Source organism: Macrobrachium rosenbergii, chromosome 16, assembly GCF_040412425.1.
Source record: "Macrobrachium rosenbergii isolate ZJJX-2024 chromosome 16, ASM4041242v1, whole genome shotgun sequence".
Taxonomy (NCBI): domain Eukaryota; kingdom Metazoa; phylum Arthropoda; class Malacostraca; order Decapoda; family Palaemonidae; genus Macrobrachium; species Macrobrachium rosenbergii.
Window position 1 is genome coordinate 10270538 of NC_089756.1, and position 22831 is coordinate 10293368.

Sequence of the window (22831 nt, forward strand, 5' to 3'; positions counted from 1 at the left end):
GTATTATCTGCTCCTTTCATAGCACGCACATGCACTTAGTCTCTCTTTTTCCTCTACAGTGTCTCTCTCTCTCTCTCCTGTCCACCGTCATCGTGCGTCTTCTTATATAAAGCTCCTTTGCCGTCTCGTTTACGTTTTCAAACGCGTAATCCTCTCTCTTGTATAATTATCCCCGTGATCTACTTACATGTCAATTTCCCGACTCGTTTGCGAGTCTCAAATGTGCAGTCTCGCCCCTCTTTCCTCTCTCTCTCTCTCTCTCCCTGTCATTTTCGCTCGTGATCTACTTATCTGTTCCTTTCCCGAGTCGACTACAGTCTCTAATGCACAGTCTCTCTCTCCCTCTCTCTGCCCTTTTCGCTCGTGATCTACTTATCTGTTCCTTTTCCCACTCGACTACAGTTTCTCATGCACAGTCTCTCTCTCTCTCTCTCGCTCTCTATCACCCCTCGTCCCTCGTTCCTTCCCCGTCTCGTTTGCGACTTCAAATGCATAATAATAATCTGACGATCTGCACTGCGCGGCGATGTTAGTGGTCTTAGAGGTTTATCGCACTGATGGCTGTCAAGGAGACTGTTCATCTTAATTTCTTCCAAGCAGGTTTCTGCTCCCCCTTTCGCTTTATTCCTTCCGAGATATATTTTCACGCTTTAATCTACTTTGCATTCGCCTCTGCTCGCCGACAAGCTGCGCGGATGAATCAGCAAGCTCGCTAGTGTTTCTTAAAGAAAAGTCGTAGAAGATGGGTTTTCTGAGACATCCTTCAACACTGTATGTTTACGTAAACATACATAGGCTTACATACATACGTACATACATAAGTAATGTTAAAACATCAGAGGTAGAAATCAGGTGTAAAAATAAGAGATTCCCGTGTTTATACAAAGTATATGACGTAAATTCTGAATTCTGAGAGCGGGAGGACGAGTTGAAAAAGTGCAATAACGCGAGATAGCTGTATCCTTCTCTGCTCTTAATATACTGCCAGCGGTTGACGTATCTCATTTTGCAGTGATCACATGATAAATCTACGCCAACTACGCACGTTAATTGCCACCCTTTCAGGCATATGAAAAGACTAATTTCAGGCGAACAATGATGAAACTTTCAGATACCATTTCAGACGGTTCGCGTGATGAAATTACCGAGGCAGGCCGAACGCTAAATTAGTTTTCACTACAGAAAGAGAAAAAAAAAAAAAGACAAGAGAGGGCCAAAAGGGAGGACGGGAAACGGAGGAAAATACGTGTCACTAACACACAAATGAATTCACACCGCGTTACTTTGTGTACAATAGATATTCGGGGAATATTTTCGGCGGAAAATCGTAATTGTAAAACGCGGCCTAATCCCTTTTCATGGGCGTGTGGCTGTGCCGCATTCACTGCCTCTCAAAAAATGTATATAGTATTATTTCGCGCGCATTTTCGGTTGATGCTATCGCTTCGCTGTTCGCTGTTGTTTTTTTTTTTATTCTTTCCTTTATAATGAAGAACATGCGAATGGAGGCCATTGCGTTTCTGTTAACTGGAATGAAGTGCTGCGCTGTTGTTGCCAGTTCGCGCTTGTGGGAAAATTTGGGTGCTGACGTTATCAGGATATCTGGTGACACTTGTTTCTCTCTCTCTCTCTCTCTCTCTCTCTCTCTCTCTCTCACACACACACACACTCACACACAAACACGCACACACACTAAGGGAAACAGTGATTTCTATCACTTTCTTCTTCCATGAAAGGCAAGTACAAAATCAATTTTACAATTTTACGTATTGCAAATTTGTCATGCTTAAGGTACGGTGAAGGTTAATACAGTAATAATAAATGTCGTATTGGCTTCCGTGTGTGTATATATGTATGTATATCATATATATATACAATATATATATATATATATATATATATATATATATATATATATAATGTCTTTAAATTTATATTAGTGCTGTTTTCTTGCTGTTCTCTGGAGCTAGCACAAATGCACACACACACATATGTATATATATATATGGGTATGTATAGATGTATGTGTATGTATGTACAGATATATGGGTCTGTGTAGGCGTATGTGTGTGCATTTATATAAACATTAATATCGTGGAAAGTTCTGTCAATAAATGAGCAGAAAAATTACGGATGTTGATTCCTAAACTGAAATAAATTTCAAAGATTCATTTCAGAGAACACAACAGTTTCAGCAGCTACAATCAGCATCATCATCATTATCAACATCACAAACAATCTCCATTTAGTCTACTGTACATGACTGATTCACATTCCTGATTGGCTGTGTGGATGAAGGGGGCCTTATGCCAGCAGAGGCCCCTTGCTCCTGCAACACTCATAAAAGTGGGCTGAATATAGGATTTAGGCCAAAGGCCAAGCGCTGTGAACTATGATGTCATGCAGTAAAAAAGGTATGAAAGGCGTAACAGGATGGAAACCTCGCAGTTGCGCGATGAAACAATCGAAGACAGAAAATATGAAAGGAGGTAATGCAAAAAGAATGAAAGGAGTTGCAGCTGGGGGCCGAAGGGACACTGCAAAAAATATTAAGTCATGCCTACAGTGCATCGCATGGGGTTCACTGACGGCACTAACCCCCTACGAGGGAAAAAGTGGTTTATACCTAAATGACGAATTTATTAATGGACTATGGTATCTGTCAATGATTCTTCAAGCTTGTTTCAGAATTTAAGCTGAAGGTGACTCAGTGTATTTGAGATAATGTCAGGACATAAACTTAGATCAAAGATACTCTTGCTTCTCGCTAATTCAGGAATGTTATTCTTTTTTAATCTTTAACGAATTTAATAATGGAAGTCATGGAAAATTTAATCCTAATAAGAACGCATCCTAAAAGATAAATAAGGAGGACAACTCGCAAATTAAAGAAAGGTACGAATCAGATTTAAAATGCCAGAGCTGTTTTGCTGCCGAGGTCTAATAAACAATTATCGCTTTATCTCTCTCTATCCCTATTTCTACAGGAAACTTAATACCCTCCCACTTTTCTTGCAGGGGGGCATAATCCTATTTATTTTCCATTTCTACAAGCATAAATACGAAAATAAAAAAGACGGACACAGGGGGAGAAAATACGACCATGTTATTATGTTATTCTATGGGGAAAGAAAAGTCACGGGAAATATTCGGCCCAGATATGAAAGCAAAAGCACCGTGAATGATAGAGAAGGAACGGGGGATAGAGATAGGTGAGGGGGGAGGGAGAGGAGGAATCAGGAGACGGTCAAAGGAAGTGGGGTTAGGGGGTTGTGGGGGAGAGCGAGTGGGGTTGACGGGTGGGTTTGCCTCATACAAATGATATATAATATCAGGAACGGCTCAGAAGATTAAAAGTGTAAGGACGGACGCTTTCAAGGATTCGCCAAGAAGGACTCTCTAATTATGTGGCACTGCGGGGACGCCCTTCACACACGCACACGCACACACATACATACACATACACACACGCACACCAAGAGAGAGAGAGAGAGAGAGAGAGAGAGAGAGAGAGAGAGAGAGAGAGAGAGAGAGGAGGAAGGACGTATCAGAAAAGCTTCCGATGGCATGGCGACATTAGTGTATGTGAGATAGTATGTGTGTGTGTGCGAGTATGTGAGAGTGTGTGTGTATGTGTATGTGTGTGCGTGCGAGTGTGTGTGTGTGGGTGGGTGCTCGCGCGCGCGCGCGCGCGGGTACACGTCATACATCAATTGCTTCTGAGACATCATTTCCAATAGGATCGGAAACCTTTTCATTGCAGAATCTCTCTTTCTCTCTCTCTCCCTCCTTGCGGACTCCACCATCATGACCCGCAACTCATTGCCAGTAATGAACTTCCCAAGTAGGAAAAAAGAAGAGAGAGAGAGAGAGAGAGAGAGAGAGAGAGAGAGAGAGAGAGAGAGAGAGAGAGAGAGAGAAAGAGCGGCCGGAGGAAATAACGGAGGAAATAAACAGACGGAGTCGTCCGCAAAATTCCGAGATCGAAGGTCGTCATTTTGTTGTACTTCCCCCCCGCCAAAAAAAAAAAAAAAAAAATCTGACGAGGGCGAGACGCGTATTCGCCTCCGACTTAGAAAAAGGAAAGGTATTAGGTTGTATAATCTATTGTACTTAATGTTGATTTCGCTAAGCCAAAAAAGTAAGTTCGTTTAAAAGGATTTGATTGAAAGGAGACTCGATTGGTTTCGCTGTCGACGAAAAGTATATAGCGGGGTCTGCTCTACGCTTGATGGCACTAAATATGATGTGAATGGGATACCATTCTCTCTCTCTCTCTCTATCTCTGTCTCTCCCTATACGAGTATATATGTATATATGTACATACACACATATATAAATATATATGCGATTTTTATCACAGTGATTTATAATTTATATAGAATCATGAAGCTACAAATGTCGTTTAATATCCGATTCACGCTATTTCGGGAATATCCCCGAAGGGGAATTATAAGTGATAAAAGGATCGCTACTTATAATTCCCTTCGACGATAATTCCCTTTCGGGGATATTCCCGAAACAGCGTGAATTGGATATTAAACGACATTTGTAGCTTAATGATTATACATACATACATACATACATATATATATATATATATATATATATATATGTATGTATATATATATACATACACACAAATATATATATATATATATATATATATATATATATATATATATATATATATATATATATATATATATATATATATATATATATATATATATATATATATATATATGAAGTTTTATCACATCACCGTGATTCATATACAAGCATAAGCTACAAACGTCCTTTAATATCCAATTCGCTCTACCTCCCGGAAGTAATATATTTTCATATATGTTACCGAAGGGAATTTTTTAGTTGATAATAAGTACGCCGTCCCGTGGGCTCGTCACCTCTCTTGTGGCCGCGCGATTAATGCGTCCCTGTAGTCCTGAGTTCCTGTCCATCGCTGGTTCGAGCCCACGGGACGGCGTACTTATTATCAACTAAAATTCCCTTCGGTATATATGAAAATATATTACAGTATATATTAATATATATATATATATATATATATATATATATATATATATATATATATATATATATATATATATATATATATATATATATATATATATATATAAATATATCTGCGTGTGTCTGTCTATATTCGTATACATTACTTACTTTTCTCATACAAATAAAATTATGAATAAAATCTTCACCTTTTCCAGGTCTCAGCTGTTTATTCACAAGTATTACCTCAGTCTCACTATATCTCTGGTGATTTCGATAAGTACTAAAAAAAAAAAACAGATTCAAGCAAGAATAATTCTTCAAAAAAAAAAAAAAAAAATGTTGCGTCTGATTTGGTTACAATGGCAGTGACCCAAGAAATGTTGTAGCCACCCGCGGAAGGTGTGGCCACAACGGAGCTGAACAAAATAAGACTGCGAGAAGCCCTTTTAAATAACCACTGGAGAAAAGTCGTTGGAGGTGTCCTTCATTTTCTTAAATGTTCAATAAAAGCAGAACAGAATACACAGAATTTAGACCGAATGCCAATCGCTAGGACCTATGAGGTTATTCAGCGCCGAAAAGGAAGTTGTCAGTAAAAAGGGTTGAAAGGTGTAACAGGAGGAAAGCCTCGCAGTTACACTATGAATCAATGGTTAAGTGAGGGTGGAAAATAAGATGAAAGAAAGAGAATATGAACGGAGGAACAGTAAAAAGAATGGAAGGGGTTGCAGCTAGGGGCCGAAAAGACGCTGCAAAGAACCTTAAGTAATGCCTACAACGCACCACATGAGGTGCACTGATAGCACTACCACCCTACGGGGTTCAATAACAGTGATAGGAACTTTTCGCGGCTTAAATAGGATTGTAATGCGATTTGTATAGTCGAGTTTCCTTCTGAGAATTCAAACAAGCTATTATTAGTCTCTTGTTATTAGAATCAATCGAAAGACCGAATGCAAAGGCCGATGGGGCAGGCTACCTAATGTTCTTATCCAGATCGCGGCTGACTTGGAAGATTGTAAGAATAAATGAGATGTGAATAAAGTTATTTCGAACTGCCTTTCAAGTTTCTTTAGTCGCTAAATGAATAATAAAATTAACTGATTACTAAAAAAATAAATACATAAATAAAAAACACAAATAAATTAATGAATAAATACATAAATTAAATAATTAATAAAAACATAATCACATAAATAAAAAAATTAATAAGTAAATATTAACAAATAAATAAGTAAATGCATAAATAAATAAATAAATAAATAAATAAATAAATAAATAAATAAATAAATAAATAATCAAGTCAAAGGAGAATCTCATAATAAACCTCCGTATCTTAGTGACGCTACGCCAGCCGCCCGGCGGTCAAGGCTTTGCCTCAGTGCAGTGATTTAGCGAGACTAACAATGATAAGGATACCTGAAGCTAAACTGATATCAAATATATTCTGCAGAGACGCTAAAAAATAACTGTGATTAATAATTTACTCTGGAAGGAATTTGCAGTATATAAAAACCCTAATAGCAATGCATTCGGGATAATCATATTTTGCAAGAGATACTGTACGTCTTCGTTTTCCAATGTCGCGGTTGATTTTCTATCCGTACAGTTCACTCTGCATCATGTAAACACGTCCTTTATTTAGTAAGACTTCTTATTTTATAGGCTGTGCAAACTGTAACTAAAAGACTAGACTAGAATACAGAATTTAGGTTAAAGGCCAAGCGCTGGGATTTATGAGGTCATTCAGTACTGAAACGGAAATTGACAGTAAAAAGGTGTAACAGGAGGAAAATCTTGCCGATGCACTATGAATCAACTGTTAGAAGAGGGGGAGGGGGCGGAAGTAAGATGGATGAAAGAGAATACGAACGGAGTTACAGTAAAAGGAATGAAAAGGGTTGCAGCTAAGGGCAGAAGGGACGCTGCAAAGGACCTTAAGTAATGCATACAGTGCACCGCATGAGGTGCAATGACGGCTCTAGCCCCCCTCCCCCCCACGGGTTAGATGTAACAAAGGTGTTCTCTGCCCAATAGGATGTGTAAACACTTACCGTAAAGGTAACTGACAAATTAACTATTATTTTACGGAGGAGAGGTACCTATAAACATATTGTCAGAATAGGATAAGTCTGAATAAAATACAAAACAATTCCGTAAGATTTTTGTAGCGATCTCGTCGAGTGTGGCAGTAAAATATTAGCGTCAGTAATCCATCAATTTTATTTACGAAGCCTAAGCGGTCTTGTATCCTGCACAACAGGTAGGTATATTTTAAAATAATTTTCTTCATATAATTTGTTACAGTTCAAAGAATGTATATTTCTTTAGGAATGTTTGTCAGTCTTAACCATTTCTCTTTTATATCTTCTTTGTAAAGACGAAATTGACCGCAAAGCTATAAATAGAAAATAAGTATTCTTTGGACAAGTGTCTCTACCATTCATTTATGAACATACAAAAGCTTGCTTTTTTAGTTTTTTCACTGTATTTGTATTTTTTCACTGAATTTGCATTTCTTCAATAAAATTTGTATTTTTTCATTGAATCTGTATTTTTATTCACTGATTTTTTTTGCTGAATTTGTATCTTTTTCAATGACTTTGTATTTTTCTCAATGAATTTGAATTTTTTCTCTGAATTTGCATTTTTTCACTGAATTTTTGTTTTTTCACTGAATTTGTATTTTTTTCAATGAATTTGTATTTTTTAACTGAATTTGTATTTTTTCAATGAATTTGAATCTTTTCACTGAATTTGTAGCGAATACTTCGGCCACCCCCCACCACCCACCACAAATAAAATGAGATGGTCGCCTTGAAAGACATACAAAGTTTCTTGAGAACGCAGGGAAGAAATGGATGATGCCTGGATGGAGAGAAATGACGAGAGTAAAATATTGCACTCTTACAGCAACTTCCTAGGGGAGTTCACCTCGAACTTTGAAACGACCGAGAGAAGAGGAATATTGCGTCTACGCACGAACAAAGTATTCCGTCTAATTCTGTGGCATCAATAGAAAAAAAAATCGTATTTTTTTCCTGAAACAAACCTGAAGCCTGCTATGATATAAAGCTGTGGTAGAACAGGAATGTATTATTTAAAAAAAAAAAAGAATTCCTCTTTTTTCTTTGAAACAAGCATTCTACAATGGAATAAGCTGAGATTTCTGGAGTCTCCTACAAGGGAAAATTAAGAGAAAAAGAGCAGCGTATTATTAAAAAAAGAAAAATTATGAAACAAGGCCTTCCGTAAAGGAAAAATATATTAAAAAAAGACTTTTTTTTCTGAAACAAGGCTTCTGATAAAGAATAACTTAAGATATCTGAAGCCTTCTGCAAGGGGAAATTGAGAGAAAAGGAACATGTTACTTTGAAAAAAAAAATGCTTTGTCTCTTTTTTTTTCTGAAACCAACCGTCTGAAATAGAGTAAGTTAAGATATCTGAAGCCCGCTGTAAAGGAAAATTGAGAGAGAAAAGGAACGTATTAGTTTGGAAAAAAAAACAAATACTCTGTCTTCTTTGTTTTCTGAACCAACCATCTGAAATAGAATTAGTTAAGATGTCTGAAGCCTCCTGTGAGAGAAAACTAGGATAGAAAAGGAACGTATTATTTTACAAAAAAAAAAAAAAAAAAACAAAAAAACATTGCCCTCTTTTCTGGAACAAGGTTTCTGAAATAGAAGTAGTTAAGATAATCTGAAGCCTCCTGTAAGGGAAAACTGAGAGAGTGAATGTAAAATATGACAGATATTAGTGTCTAATTCACAGTTTTCGAGGTCGCTGAGATGAATAGAGACACTCCCGATGCCCTCTAAGTCCAAGTTCAGCCCCGATAGGAATCGGGGGTGAGAAGGGGTGAAATATAAAATGTCAAAAATGCTGGTCAATGTAACTGAAGCAACTATCTTAACAGGAGAGAGAGAGAGAGAGAGAGAGAGAGAGAGAGAGAGAGAGAGAGAGAGAGAGAGAGAGAGGGGGTGTTAGAGAGAAAGAGAGAGAGAGAGAGGTGGGGGTTAGGGAGGAGAAAGAGAGAGAGAGAGAGAGAGAGAGAGAGAGAGCATCGTTTGTCATTCAGAGTTTTCCCGGGCAGTGCTGGGCTGGTCAGGTAGTATATATATATATACACATACACACACACACACACACACACACATATATATATATATATATATATATATATATATATATATATATATATATATATATACTGTATATATAGCATGGTATAATACTATCTTGATATTAAAAGTACTGACTTCCTCATTCTGCTTGCCTCTCACAAGGCAGTTTTTTCCAAGTTTTGTTAATGTTCTGAGGCAGTTTATGGAGCTTCAGATTCTTTCTGGATTTCTGAGATTTACGAAAAAATTCCTGAGAATATATAAATCCGCTTCGTTTTGAATAAAATGTGAACTTCAGTGACTCTGAAGAAGGTTCTGTTTGGAAATGGAAATGCAAAATTATTGCTTTGGAATTATTCTTTGTTACGCTTTAGAACTTATTATTCTAATCGTAAGCTAAGATTATTTTTAATATTTCTTTGAAATACTTAACCTTAATTTACAAACTTATCAAAACGAAATAGAAATAAACGATTATTGCTTTGAAATTATTCTCTGTTATTTAATTTTTTTTTTCTAACCATAAGCTAAAATTATTTGCACCATTTCTTACAAAAACTTATACCTTGCTTTACACACTCCTCAAAACATTTCCTTTTGATATTGTTTTCTTTTTTTTACAAAAATTCTATTCGCGAGACTGAAAAAAAAATGATTCATGATAATTCCGGAATATTAGAATAATTTCACCGCTATTTTTTCACAGATTACAAATTTCCTTTGAATCAAATGGTTCACTGGCTTATAAAATCGTATAAGAAAAGGAAAATACAAATGATAGATTATTCTAAGGCGACGGCCATGCGCAAATGTTGGCTCGATATTTTGTATATTCGTTTTATTTTCTTTAGTGATAAGACATAAATAATGTTATTGTCTACAATTTAAAAAAATATCTATATGGTAACTAATACATATATTCAATAAAAAAAAACGTTCATTACGAAAATGTAAAAAAAAGTTTTGTTAAAGAAAAAAATGTAAAAAAAGTTTTGTTAAAGAAAAATAATGTAATTGTTTTCATGCTAAAATATAAAGAATGTTAATTTCGAAAAAAATGTTCTATAAAATATATGGTAACTAATATAAACATTCAATTAAAAAACGTGTATTACAAAAAATTTTTAAAAAGCTTACTGAAGACAAATACCTTAATTCTTTTCATTCTAAAATGAAAAGAATGTTATTGTCTATCAAAATGTTTTATGAAATATGTAGTAACCAATATAAACATTTAATAAAAAAAACATGCACTACAAAAATGAAAAAAAATTTACTAAAGAAAAACTCACATAAAAACACGGCGATAACGAACATGGATTTTCTAAGAAGGAAAAAAGTACCTCGTTTCTAATTATCATATTTTATGAATCAATTTAAACCCCAATAAGTTCGCAAGAGAAGGGAATAACTGGTCAAAATTTTTTCTTTGGTAACCTTCTTTCGGGAACCTTCAGAAAGGAAAAGAAGAGTTTGATCCTTCATCGATTTATTTACGTATTTCAAAGCTGATTGCTCTGAAACATTAGCTGATTAACTCTAAAGGTAATGAATATTTTGTATCTTATCTTTCCAAGCTCTTTCCAAGTATTTCAAGTTTCAACTGTCAACAAAGCTTCTCTCTCTCCTTTCCTTTATATATATATATATATATATATATATATATATATATATATATATATATATATATATATATGTATATATATATATATATATATATATATATATATATATATATATATATATATATATATATATATATATATATATATATAATTTAAACCAGATATATATAATGCACACATACACACACACACACACATATATATATATATATATATATATATATATATATATATATATATATATATATATATATATATATATATATATAGATATATATATATATATATATATATATATATATATATATATATATATAGATGATATATATATTATATCTATCTATATATTACACACACACACACACATATATATATATATATATATATATATATATATATATATATATATATATATATATATATATATATATATATATATATAGATGATTTAGAGCGTAAGATCACATGAGACAAATTTGCAAACGTATAAAAACTCCGTTACTAAAAGCAGCAAATTAACAAACAAAATACACACACACGCGCACACATATACTCCTGTCTCTTATCCCGCACGACCGTTATCGTCAATTTCACGGTATTCGTGTAACGACCCAAAAGGAATCTGAAATTACGACTGCGAAGGCTGATGAAAAAGAAAAAAGAAAAGTAAGCCTGGTATTCATAAGACGCATCAGTATTGTTGGCAGGGCCCCAGACTCCAATCTAAGCATCAGCGATTTTATTAATAATTCGTCATATTTGTTCGTTTATACTTTCTGCATATTTCGCCAACTGAAAGCGCTATCAAAACTTCCAAGCATCAACGATTTTATTAATAAATCGTCCATAATATTTGTTATTGTTTTAATGTTTACATGCTTAGCCACCTGAAAGCGTTACCTAAATTTCTAAGCATCAACAATTTTATTAATAATTCGTCCGTAATATTCTTTATTAACATTTACATCTTTCGCCAATTGAAAGCGTTATCAAAATTTCTAAGCACCAACAATTTTATTAATAATTCCTCCATAATATTCATTTTATTTTTCAATAATAACATTTTCACAGAGTGTAAGCGTTATCTAAATTGCCTGACGAAATCTTGGCGTGGTAATGAGGGCAATCAATTACAGGTCATCAGATGAGTGATAATGAGGGTTGAATATATTCGTGGTTCTCAGGTGTGACGCCAGATCGTCGCATAGACAAATCAGCCGGTAGGATTCCAATCGGGCAAATGTTAAAAGTCTGATGATAATGGCAATTTCAGGATGATTTAGTGAGCAATGGCAGTCATTTTTAAGACGTTTCGTCATACTGCAGCAAGATACAATTTAAAAATTGTTTTGAAAACAGTTGGAATGGATTGGGAACACATAAAAAAATAACATTATCATTACTCATAAATACTGTAACCAGACCAGTGAGACTTAACGCTCGTACGGATGAAATATAAGGAAATATAAAAAATTAACTTGAGTAGAATTAACGGTGATTTGTAAGGTATTCAATCATACAATTTTGAAAATTAGTGTAGTAGTGCATGTAGCAAATTTTACCCGAGTATTTTTTGCTTGTAAAAATATGTAACCTTATGCATTTTTGTTCTTTGTCTTCCTCTGATGTAAAAAAAAATATGGTGTCAATTTTTAAAAATTACTTTTGATATTTTTTTCAACTAGTTTTAATATTGGGTCGAAAAGTACCGAAAATCCTAGCGACTGACGCAGAGAATAAAGCAAACAGGGATTATATCATAATAAAGGGTATATTTTGAACAATTACATAGTATTTGTACAAGCTGCTTTCTTTACAGAATTTAGGATTGTTTATAATAATTTTTATAGCATATTTAGTTTTTTTATGTGATTAGGTGTTAATTTTCTTGACAAAAAAATATATCTATTTTTATCACAGGCTTGCTTCAACGATGACTGAACAGAACCTAGCAGATTATAAACTGTGACTGACATGTCAGACTAGTGGTAGTCTGGTTGCAAAGCCTGAAAAGGCATCATATGTGAAAATTCTGGATTCATTAAATCGTTGGGCTAAGTGCAAAAGATCCAGAATATTCGAAAACACAGAAACGGCTGGAGCACATTACACCAGCTGACCTGGAGGAAAAAGGTGCTACTTGGCACACTACATGCTACAAAAATGCTGAAGGGCAGAGAAACGGTACGAAGCCAGTGTTTCACAAGGAACAGCGTGCTTGGTAACATCTCCACGTGTAGGACGTCCAGCTGGAAAGATCAGTAACCAAGTTCCTCAAACAAGTACTTACAAACATTTTACCAGATCATCTTCTGAGCCATAAAGTAAAACAGACCTGTCTAGAGAAAAGGAAACTAATGCATGCTGTCTCTTTTGCAGTGAAGATAATTCAAATGCAGATTTACATGAGGTTGAGACTTCCCGTGTTGGAAAGAAAATAAGAGAAGCAGTCGACAGAACTAATAATGCCATGTGGAAAGTGAAATTACAGCCCATCAGTCCTGATGATGCCAGAGCAATAGATATCAAGTATCATACTAGCTGCTACTTTACTCATGTACTTCGATGTAAAAGTGATACACAGCAAGAAGAAATACAAACCAGCAAGGAAACCAATGAGCGACTTATTGCTGCAGACTGTGAGTTTTTCAGCATGACGAAATCTGCTCTTTCTCATGGCCAAATAAAACATATGGGTGACATTTATGATGCATATTGTTGCCTTCTACAAGAACATGGAGTATCCAATATCAATGTTACCAAAGCCACTCTGAAGAGAAAAACAGAAGCAACTCTGGATGATGCTGAATTTAGCAGACCATCAAAAAGAAAATCTGATCTAGTGTGCTCAAAAGCTACAAAACATGCGACTGTCGAGAAAGATATTCAGATAGTGTATGACATTTAAAATCAGAGAAAATGCTGTTTGGTGGGTCTTTAGTTGAAAAAATACATCTGATGTGTGGTTACAGAACCCATGTGAATTTTACCAACACGGAATGTTTTTCACAGGAAGTGAATATTTTCAAACTATCATGTGCAGAGTAAAATCTTATGTATTTTAGATCATAGCCAAACACATAAAATCCTCATGAGAACTGCAGAATCTCCCATGCAAACAGTGTAAGTGTTGATTAATGGCAGGGTTCGCTGGCAGAGGCTGTGCTTGTGGAGAAACAAATGGTACATACATACATCACAGGCCGTTATATTCTTTGCCATTTAGAAGATACAGTGGATGGAAAGAATACTCTTTATTTTGGCATTCCAGCATCTATCATCCAAGCCTGCAACTAGAACAAGGTTTCAGTAGGTCACTAAAGGACCTACCAAGCACCATAGTTGACTTGTTACCTTCTCCAGCAAAGGGGAACCCACAGCTAAAAATAATTTAAAGATGATCTATGACTGGTGTATTCTTCAGAAGAGAGATATGACTGGCATGTTGCTCGGGCAATTTGTATCAGTCCAATCAAGCCATCAGTTTGTCTTTAGGACTGATGCTTAGCCAGTGAAAGTTCTTTTGGTAGATTATGAAAAGGGCAAATGAGATGAAAAAGGTCCGCTCCTGCATGGGCATAATTACTGATACGCAAAATCAGTCTTGTAGAGTTGACATTTTGAAGAACATCAGCGCCAAAGTGTTGGCCCAGAACAGAAAACCATCATCACTATGGACATGGACAAAGCCCCGTAGTTGCATCATGATGCGCGCAGTGTTGAACATGTGAAAACCACTTTTTCAACACGAAGCCGCATCACCAAACCAAAAGTCTGCTCAGTGATGCATCATCAGTCAAGTGGTAGGATGTCTGCTCAGCTCCAGCGCCTATGGCTCAATCACCACCACCCGAATGGACAAGGACCAACACTCAACTGAATTGCATTTTTATTCTGAGATCCATTTGCTCATTAACCTTATCTGCATTTACTTTCTTTCGAAGTTATTTTTCCTGCTGAAGTCCTTACTTCTAATTTTCTGACAAGACTTCTCAAGGACCTTATCCTCCAATCTGTCTTGTTTTCTTTTTCCAAAGAAAAAACCCATAGTTACTCACTGCTGACTGACTTTATCTTGAAAAAAAAAAAGTAGAAAGCATTTTCTCTCTCAAAAGTATATTTTGTAAATACTTTTCTTGGAAAATCGTTTTCAATGAATTCCTTTCCGAACATATTTCTAGGCTCTTATCTCATGGAGAATATGCCATCTCTTTCATTTACCTATTTGTGCATTTCTAAAACCTGCAATGGTTCAAACTTTCAAGAAACTCTTGTATCTAATTCTCTTTCAATCCTGGAACACATTCTCTATAGAACTCCTCCCTTTTGCCAGGCTCAATCTTGGCCATACAATCTTTGCCCAGAGTTTCAACAATCAATACAACTTCCCAAGCTCACTTTCAGCTCCATTTTTGACTTCCACCTGCAAAAATGATAAACCAGGCAGCTTCCCTTCTTAAACCCATCAGCTATCATACATTCCTTATCTTCTGCACCAAATATACATTTAAATCAGGAAGATGCATGTCCCCTAGACGGCTGTTTTATGACAAGAATGCAATGTTATTATTTTCCCAATTAAGAAAGAACTGAGAATCTGACGCTATTCGTCCTTGATCTGCCATTTACAGGCATTTATTTTCACCACATCTATCGCGCGAGAACAAGTGCACTAGGATCAACCATTGAGAATAGTGGCATTGATGACTCTTGGATAGAATCTGGTTTGTATGGTCCAGCAACTGTAAGGCAGGTCTTAGAGGGTACAAAAACTGGCAATATAAGCCATTTACGGTTGAAGTCTTGTATGATTTGTTTTTTGAAGAATTGGACTGCCACAGCTTGAATCGACAAAACCTGCTACCAATAATGTTGACTATGAAACAGCCAGAATCGGAAAATGAAAGGTTTCTTGAAAACGTAGGCTAAACCAAGGCATCATGGAGAACTTTCAAAGCATTTTGCATTCGAAACTGGATGGCTCACTTGCCATCTTTGGTTTTTTTTCTTCCACCAAGATTGCCCCAACATGTCCCAGATGTCAAGAATGCAAAGCTTGATCTGAATTTGAGGAATTCACAAATGGTAATTTCTGTGCGAACAGAAAACTGGGTACCATTTACAGTGTTGGTGTTGACTCAGAGCAGTCCCGAAAATGAAAGTTCTTGGACCATCATGAAACACTTTTTTCCTGATTGCCCCAGAGATGTCTCATTGAGTGTAACCGAGGGAGTTTTCACCAGAATAGAGCAACTGAAAGCTGTGTTGAAAGAATCCAATCCATTTAAGATTCAGGGTGACCAACTGTTGAATATCATTACGAAGTCAGTTATGCCACGGTCAGTACAGATGGATATTCTTCAACGAGAAGAGAAAGAGAAGAATCCATATTGCTCCTTTGTCAGGGAAAAGATACATGGGCCAGTTAGCTTATGGGAGAAGATGCCAAAACAGAAGCTGAAAAGTTGGAAGTTTGCAGCTAAAACAATGACAATTATTCAGAGAAATAAAACCATTGAACTGAAATAAAATCGCTCTTTGTTTGCCAGAATGACTATAGCTGCCAGAACACGCCCAGATATTGACATTAAGGAAGCAGTAGGAAAATATGAGTTTTCAAGCATTTCAAGGGCTTTTACATATAATAGTCTTTTTGCTTTAAAACTTGTTTTATGATTAAGATGTGTTCTGTGTGTATGTTTTGATTATAGGGATGGAAATAGTAGTCACACATGAGGTCTGAATGCTCGTATATAATATATTTCTCTGTTATTTTGGTATAAAACCTTAGTCTGTTGAAGTTTTTTGTGTCTAGGTTACTGTACTGAGTATTTTGAAGTGCTTTTACAATGTTGTCTTCTGAAATTAATCTACTGTATATACCTAGAGACTTTTGACTTTTATCCTAAAATCAAATTTGATCTCAAAAATGGACGAAACCGCTTGGGAAAAATTGACGACATATTTTTTGTAAAGTTTAATGCCTAAGCAGCACAAAAAAGTAGGGTGTCCATTTTTTACGAAGAAAATATACTCAGTGACATATGCTCCCACTCTAATTGTTTTGAAAACAGCTGGGATAAAATGTGAGAACATAAAAAAATTATATTATCAACAAGGATAGATATTCAAATTGGGCAAATAACATTCTTAACTCTCACAGGTCTGGAATTTAGGGAAAAATTAAAAAGAAACATCAATAGATGTTTTCAGTTAATTTTCAAGGAACCTTGCTGTTGATTAGTGAATTGTGGGTATGTGATACCGTGGAGTTTTAAAAGGGCTCTGCCCATCTGAACTTGATCGAGGAAAATGCACTTCAAGAGTAGCGACATTTCTTATTGATAGTATATATCCAAAACAGCTTTGTTTGTTCCATACGTTCCTTATTTAAATTTTCATGAAATACTATGGCTCTACATTAAAGGAATTTTAAAATAAATAAATGTACTCCTCAGTTTTAAATGGACAATACTCTTTTCAAAATAGGGACGAGGTATACACACACACACACACACACACACACACACACACACACACACAGGCCCTCTGTAACTCAACTTGCAGTAATTAGAAAATCGTGAACTTTTTAACTGATAACATATCCAAAATTTTCTATTAATTGTAAACCCGAAATAATTTTGAGCAGATACATAGATGATTTAACCTCGCTTATAATACTAAACCACCATGCAAAAGAAATCAGTATTCATGCCATATAAAATGGCACCATTGTTAAAAATAACTTAATAAATATGAAATATTTATTAAGTTACTTAACAGTTATTTCTAGAGTATTTTTTCGTGTTCGAGATATTGTAATTTTATGTCACTGTTTTGCATGTAATGATAACCTTGGGAATAAAATGTTTTGTCTGAAAAATATGACATTGTACACTACCAATAAAAACACTCGTTCACTTAGTTGGAACCTTGCATCTAAATGTAAGACATCATCTCTCACAGCAGAATCACAATCGCTGCAATGAACATGGCATTCAGATAGTCACCCCTCCATGCAATGATCAATCCCAGCATTACTCATCTTCAGTGATCGGAGTTCTGGTGGCTCTGTGAATGTGACACTGCATTTTTCCCACGATAAACAATTTATTTATAGTAATTCAATGATATATTTGTGAGTAACAATTTATATATTTTCGTTATATTCAGGCGGAAATACTGAGACAAACGCGGCTCTGCTACTTCAGAAAATAAAGCCAAACATGAATAAATGAAATCCAGTTCTTCAGGAAACGCAGAGTAAATCGTAGAGTTCCAAACCTGCTACGATTACCGCCTTTCAGACATCCAACAGGAGTCAGGAATTGACGGTGGCATACATCGAGATTATACGAGCATGAATATTTGAACGTGTGTTTGTATGTGTGTGTGTGTGTTTGTGTGTACGTCAACCTCTCGTGTCAAAGTCCTCAATTGACGACCGAACCAACTGTCAAATTGTTGGCAAGGCTTCCAACAGTTCGTTTTGCCAAGATGATAAAGTTGTTACATAATTCTCTGGCGATCACGTTTTAACTGAAACATTTATTTTAAACATTATACCAGAGGTCTCGTCTCAGACTATTTCAATCGGTTTAATACTTATTTTATTACTGCAGCTCTCATTCTTATAATCTCAGGGGCGATGACGTCAGCAAACAAAACAGGATGAATAAGCCGGGATTCACAAATGAAGAGAAAAAAAGGCTTTGTTTACGAAAGGAAGCATTCTCACGAACGCAGCTAAACGATCCTCTTCGTTCGAGCTTTTATATGAAAGTATAACCACGAACGTAAATAAACGATCTTCTTCGTTCGAGCTTTTATACGAAAGTATGATCGCACACGTAAGTATACGATCCTCTTTGTTCGAGCTTTTATACGAAAGTAGCCTATGATCACGAACGTAAGTATACGATCTTCTTCGTTCGAGCTTTTATACAAAAATATGATCACGAGCATAAGTATACGATCCTCTTCGTTCAAGCTTTTATACGAAAGTATGATCACGAACGCAAGTAAACGATCCGCTTTACGAAAGTATGATCACGAACGCAAGTAAACGATCCGCTTTACGAAAGCATGATCACGAACGCAAGTAAACGATCCGCTTTACGAAAGTATGATCACGAACGCAAGTAAACGATCCGCTTTACGAAAGCATGATCACGAACGCAAGTAAACGATCCGCTTTACGAAAGTATGATCACGAACGCAAGTAAACGATCCGCTTTACGAAAGCATGATCACGAACGCAAGTAAACGATCCTCTTTACGAAAGTATGATCACGAACGCAAGTAAACGATCCGCTTTACGAAAGCATGATCACGAACGCAAACGATCCGCTTTACGAAAGTATGATCACGAACGCAAACGATCCGCTTTACGAAAGCATGATCACGAACGCAAGTAAACGATCCGCTTTACGTATGATCACGAACGCAAGTAAACGATCCGCTTTACGAAAGCATGATCACGAACGCAAGTAAACGATCCTCTTTACGAAAGTATGATCACGAACGCAAGTAAACGATCCGCTTTACGAAAGCATGATCACGAACGCAAGTAAACGATCCGCTTTACGAAAGCATGATCACGAACGCAAGTAAACGATCCGCTTTACGAAAGTATGATCACGAACGCAAGTAAACGATCCGCTTTACGAAAGCATGATCACGAACGCAAGTAAACGATCCTCTTTACGAAAGTATGATCACGAACGCAAGTAAACGATCCGCTTTACGAAAGTATGATCACGAACGCAAGTAAACGATCCGCTTTACGAAAGTATGATCACGAACGCAAGTAAACGATCCGCTTTACGAAAGTATGATCACGAACGCAAGTAAACGATCCGCTTTACGAAAGTATGATCACGAACGCAAGTAAACGATCCGCTTTACGAAAGTATGATCACGAACGCAAGTAAACGATCCGCTTTACGAAAGTATGATCACGAACGCAAGTAAACGATCCGCTTTACGAAAGCATGATCACGAACGCAAGTAAACGATCCTCTTTACGAAAGTATGATCACGAACGCAAGTAAACGATCCGCTTTACGAAAGTATGATCACGAACGCAAAGAAAGTATGATCACGAACGCAAGTAAACGATCCGCTTTACGAAAGCATGATCACGAACGCAAGTAAACGATCCTCTTTACGAAAGCATGATCACGAACGCAAGTAAACGATCCGCTTTACGAAAGCATGATCACGAACGCAAGTAAACGATCCGCTTTACGAAAGCATGATCACGAACGCAAGTAAACGATCCGCTTTACGAAAGTATGATCACGAACGCAAGTAAACGATCCGCTTTACGAAAGCATGATCACGAACGCAAGTAAACGATCCTCTTTACGAAAGTATGACCACGAAAGCAAGTAAACGATCCTCTTTCCGAAAGTATGACCACGAAAGCAAGTAAACGATCCTCTTTCCGAAAGTATGATCACGAACGCAAGTAAACGATCCGCTTTAAAGTATGATCACGAACGCAAGTAAACGATCCGCTTTACGAAAGTATGATCAACGCAACGATCCGCTTTACGAAAGTAATCACGAACGCAAGTAAACGATCCGCTTTACGAAAGTATGATCACGAACGCAAGTAAACGATCCGCTTTACGAAAGCATGATCACGAACGCATCCTCTTTACGAAAGTAATCACGAACGCATCGATCCGCTTTACGAAAGCATGATCACGAACGCAAGTAAACGATCCGCTTTACGAAAGCATGATCACGAACGCAAGTAAACGATCCGCTTTACGAAAGTATGATCACGAACGAAAGTAAACGATCCGCTTTACGAAAGCATGATCACGAACGCAAGTAAACGATCCTCTTTACGAAAGTATGATCACGAAAGTAAACGATCCGCTTTACGAAAGCATGATCACGTAAACGATCCGCTTTTCACGAACGCAAGTAAACGATCCGCTTTACGAAAGCATGATCACGAACGCAACGATCCGCTTTTACGAAACGATCACGAACGCAAGTCGATCCGCTTTACGAAAGCATGATCACGAACGCAAGTAAACGATCCTCTTTACGAAAGTATGACCACGAAAGCAAGTAAACGATCCTCTTTCCGAAAGTATGACCACGAAAGCAAGTAAACGATCCTCTTTCCGAAAGTATGATCACGAACGTAAGTAAACGATCCTCCTCATTCAAAGAGTTATCTGACTCGATAATGTAGACTCGTGGGCAGTTGCCATCACCCGCTACATTAATCAACATTCATCAAAATATATCAACATCAGTCACGGCAACGGAATAGGAGCCAAACGTCCCTCCGGGCCAGGGGAATGTCATTCACCCAGTGATACCGCAAGTTACGTACATGTTACATACACGTACATACGTGCATTTAGACATGTATTGATCACGGAAGACACCTTCAGAGATCAGAAACGATAAGAGGAAAAAATGAGACTGGAGAAGTTAAGAGACTTTATTAACGCGGGCATTACTAAAGCAACGACAACAACAAGTCACTCGGGGTTATAGTGTATGACTTGTGGGCACCATGCCCAGCCCAAGAGCATTACTAGTGACATTAAATGCCCCTCTGATGAAGTACCCAGACTTCAACTCGAGGTCGGTGTTGGGTAGGGCATTGAATATGATCGCCCCTCCCTACCAAGAGGTTAAGTTGCTGCGAGAAGGATCTGAATACGTGACGCCAGTTCATTAGATAAGTCAGTCAGGGGGCCTTCAAGGAAATTGGACGGTATAGGAATGCCATGTGTTGACTAGTCCGGTTTTTAAATGGCATTACGAGGCGGGGAGGTCGGGGGTGGCTATTGCTACGTGACTTTCTGCTGTCTTGAAGTTGAGAGACTTGCCAATATGAATTTCTCGTGCCATGAGGCATTAGATATCTTTACCTTTGACATTTTCTGTTTCGTCTGTTTAATTTATAATTAAGTGCAACGTTTGATTCAATAAAATTTGGCTATAAAGCCAAGCGCTGGGGAACTTTCGGCCATTTAGTGCATAAGACAGTGAAAAGAAAGAGGAATTAGAGTGGCTGAACAGAAAGGCTGAAGAAAGGAAGCAGAATGGACGTAACGTTAAAGGAAACAAAGAAGGTGCAGCTAAGGGCCGAAGGGACGCTGCAAACAACCTTTGGTAATACCTACGAGTACAGTGCACCAAGGAGAATTCACCTACGGGGAATTTCTTATCGCTAGGATGAAATTTATTTATATTTAAGATTTTAGAGCATGAGCAACGTTCGAATGAGCTCGCTAGAATGAAGAACGATAGAGGCGCGTGAAAGAAAATATAACGTCAACATTTTATGTCATACTTAAGTTTCGAGTTTCTTCGGCATGGCCTTGAGGGCTAAGTACACGGCGCTTGAGTTTCTCCCGCCTGTGGAAGACTTTCAAACAACCTCCTTCACAATTCCTCCTTTGTTCGCCGAGATTCTAAAGGAAGATTAAGCATGGTCCTGGACGGGAGGTGAAACTTTCATCCCGACTAGTCTAATGGACTCACGGGTGCGAGGAAATATCAGTACACTGTACAATATACTCATTCACCTCAATAGGTTAAGAAGTAATCTCAGAAACCTAATGATATTGATGATGATGTAATGTATATTTCTGACATTTCAGCCCCTCTCTAAAGAGCACGATCAAACGGAATATTCAGTACCTTTTCTCAGCTATACTCTAAGTCTGGTAGAATAGAACAGAATATGCAATTCAGGCCTATGGCCAAGCTTTGGGGCCTATGAGGTCATTCAGCGCTGAAAGGAAAATTGAGAGGAAAAGGTTACAAAGTTGTAACAGGAGGAAAATCTCACAATGCACGAGGAAACAATTGTTGGAAGAGGATGGAAAGTAAGAAGGAAGAAGGACTATGAATGGAGATACAGTAAAGGGAATGAAAGGGATTATAGCTAGGGGCCAAGGGGGCTCTGCAAAGAACCTTGAGTATCTAGTTCTGGTGGTTATTCTTTAAGAATGTAGATGAAGGATCATTTCAAATGTAATACGAAACTTTTATTTATCATATTCTTTCCATTACTGTCAAGAT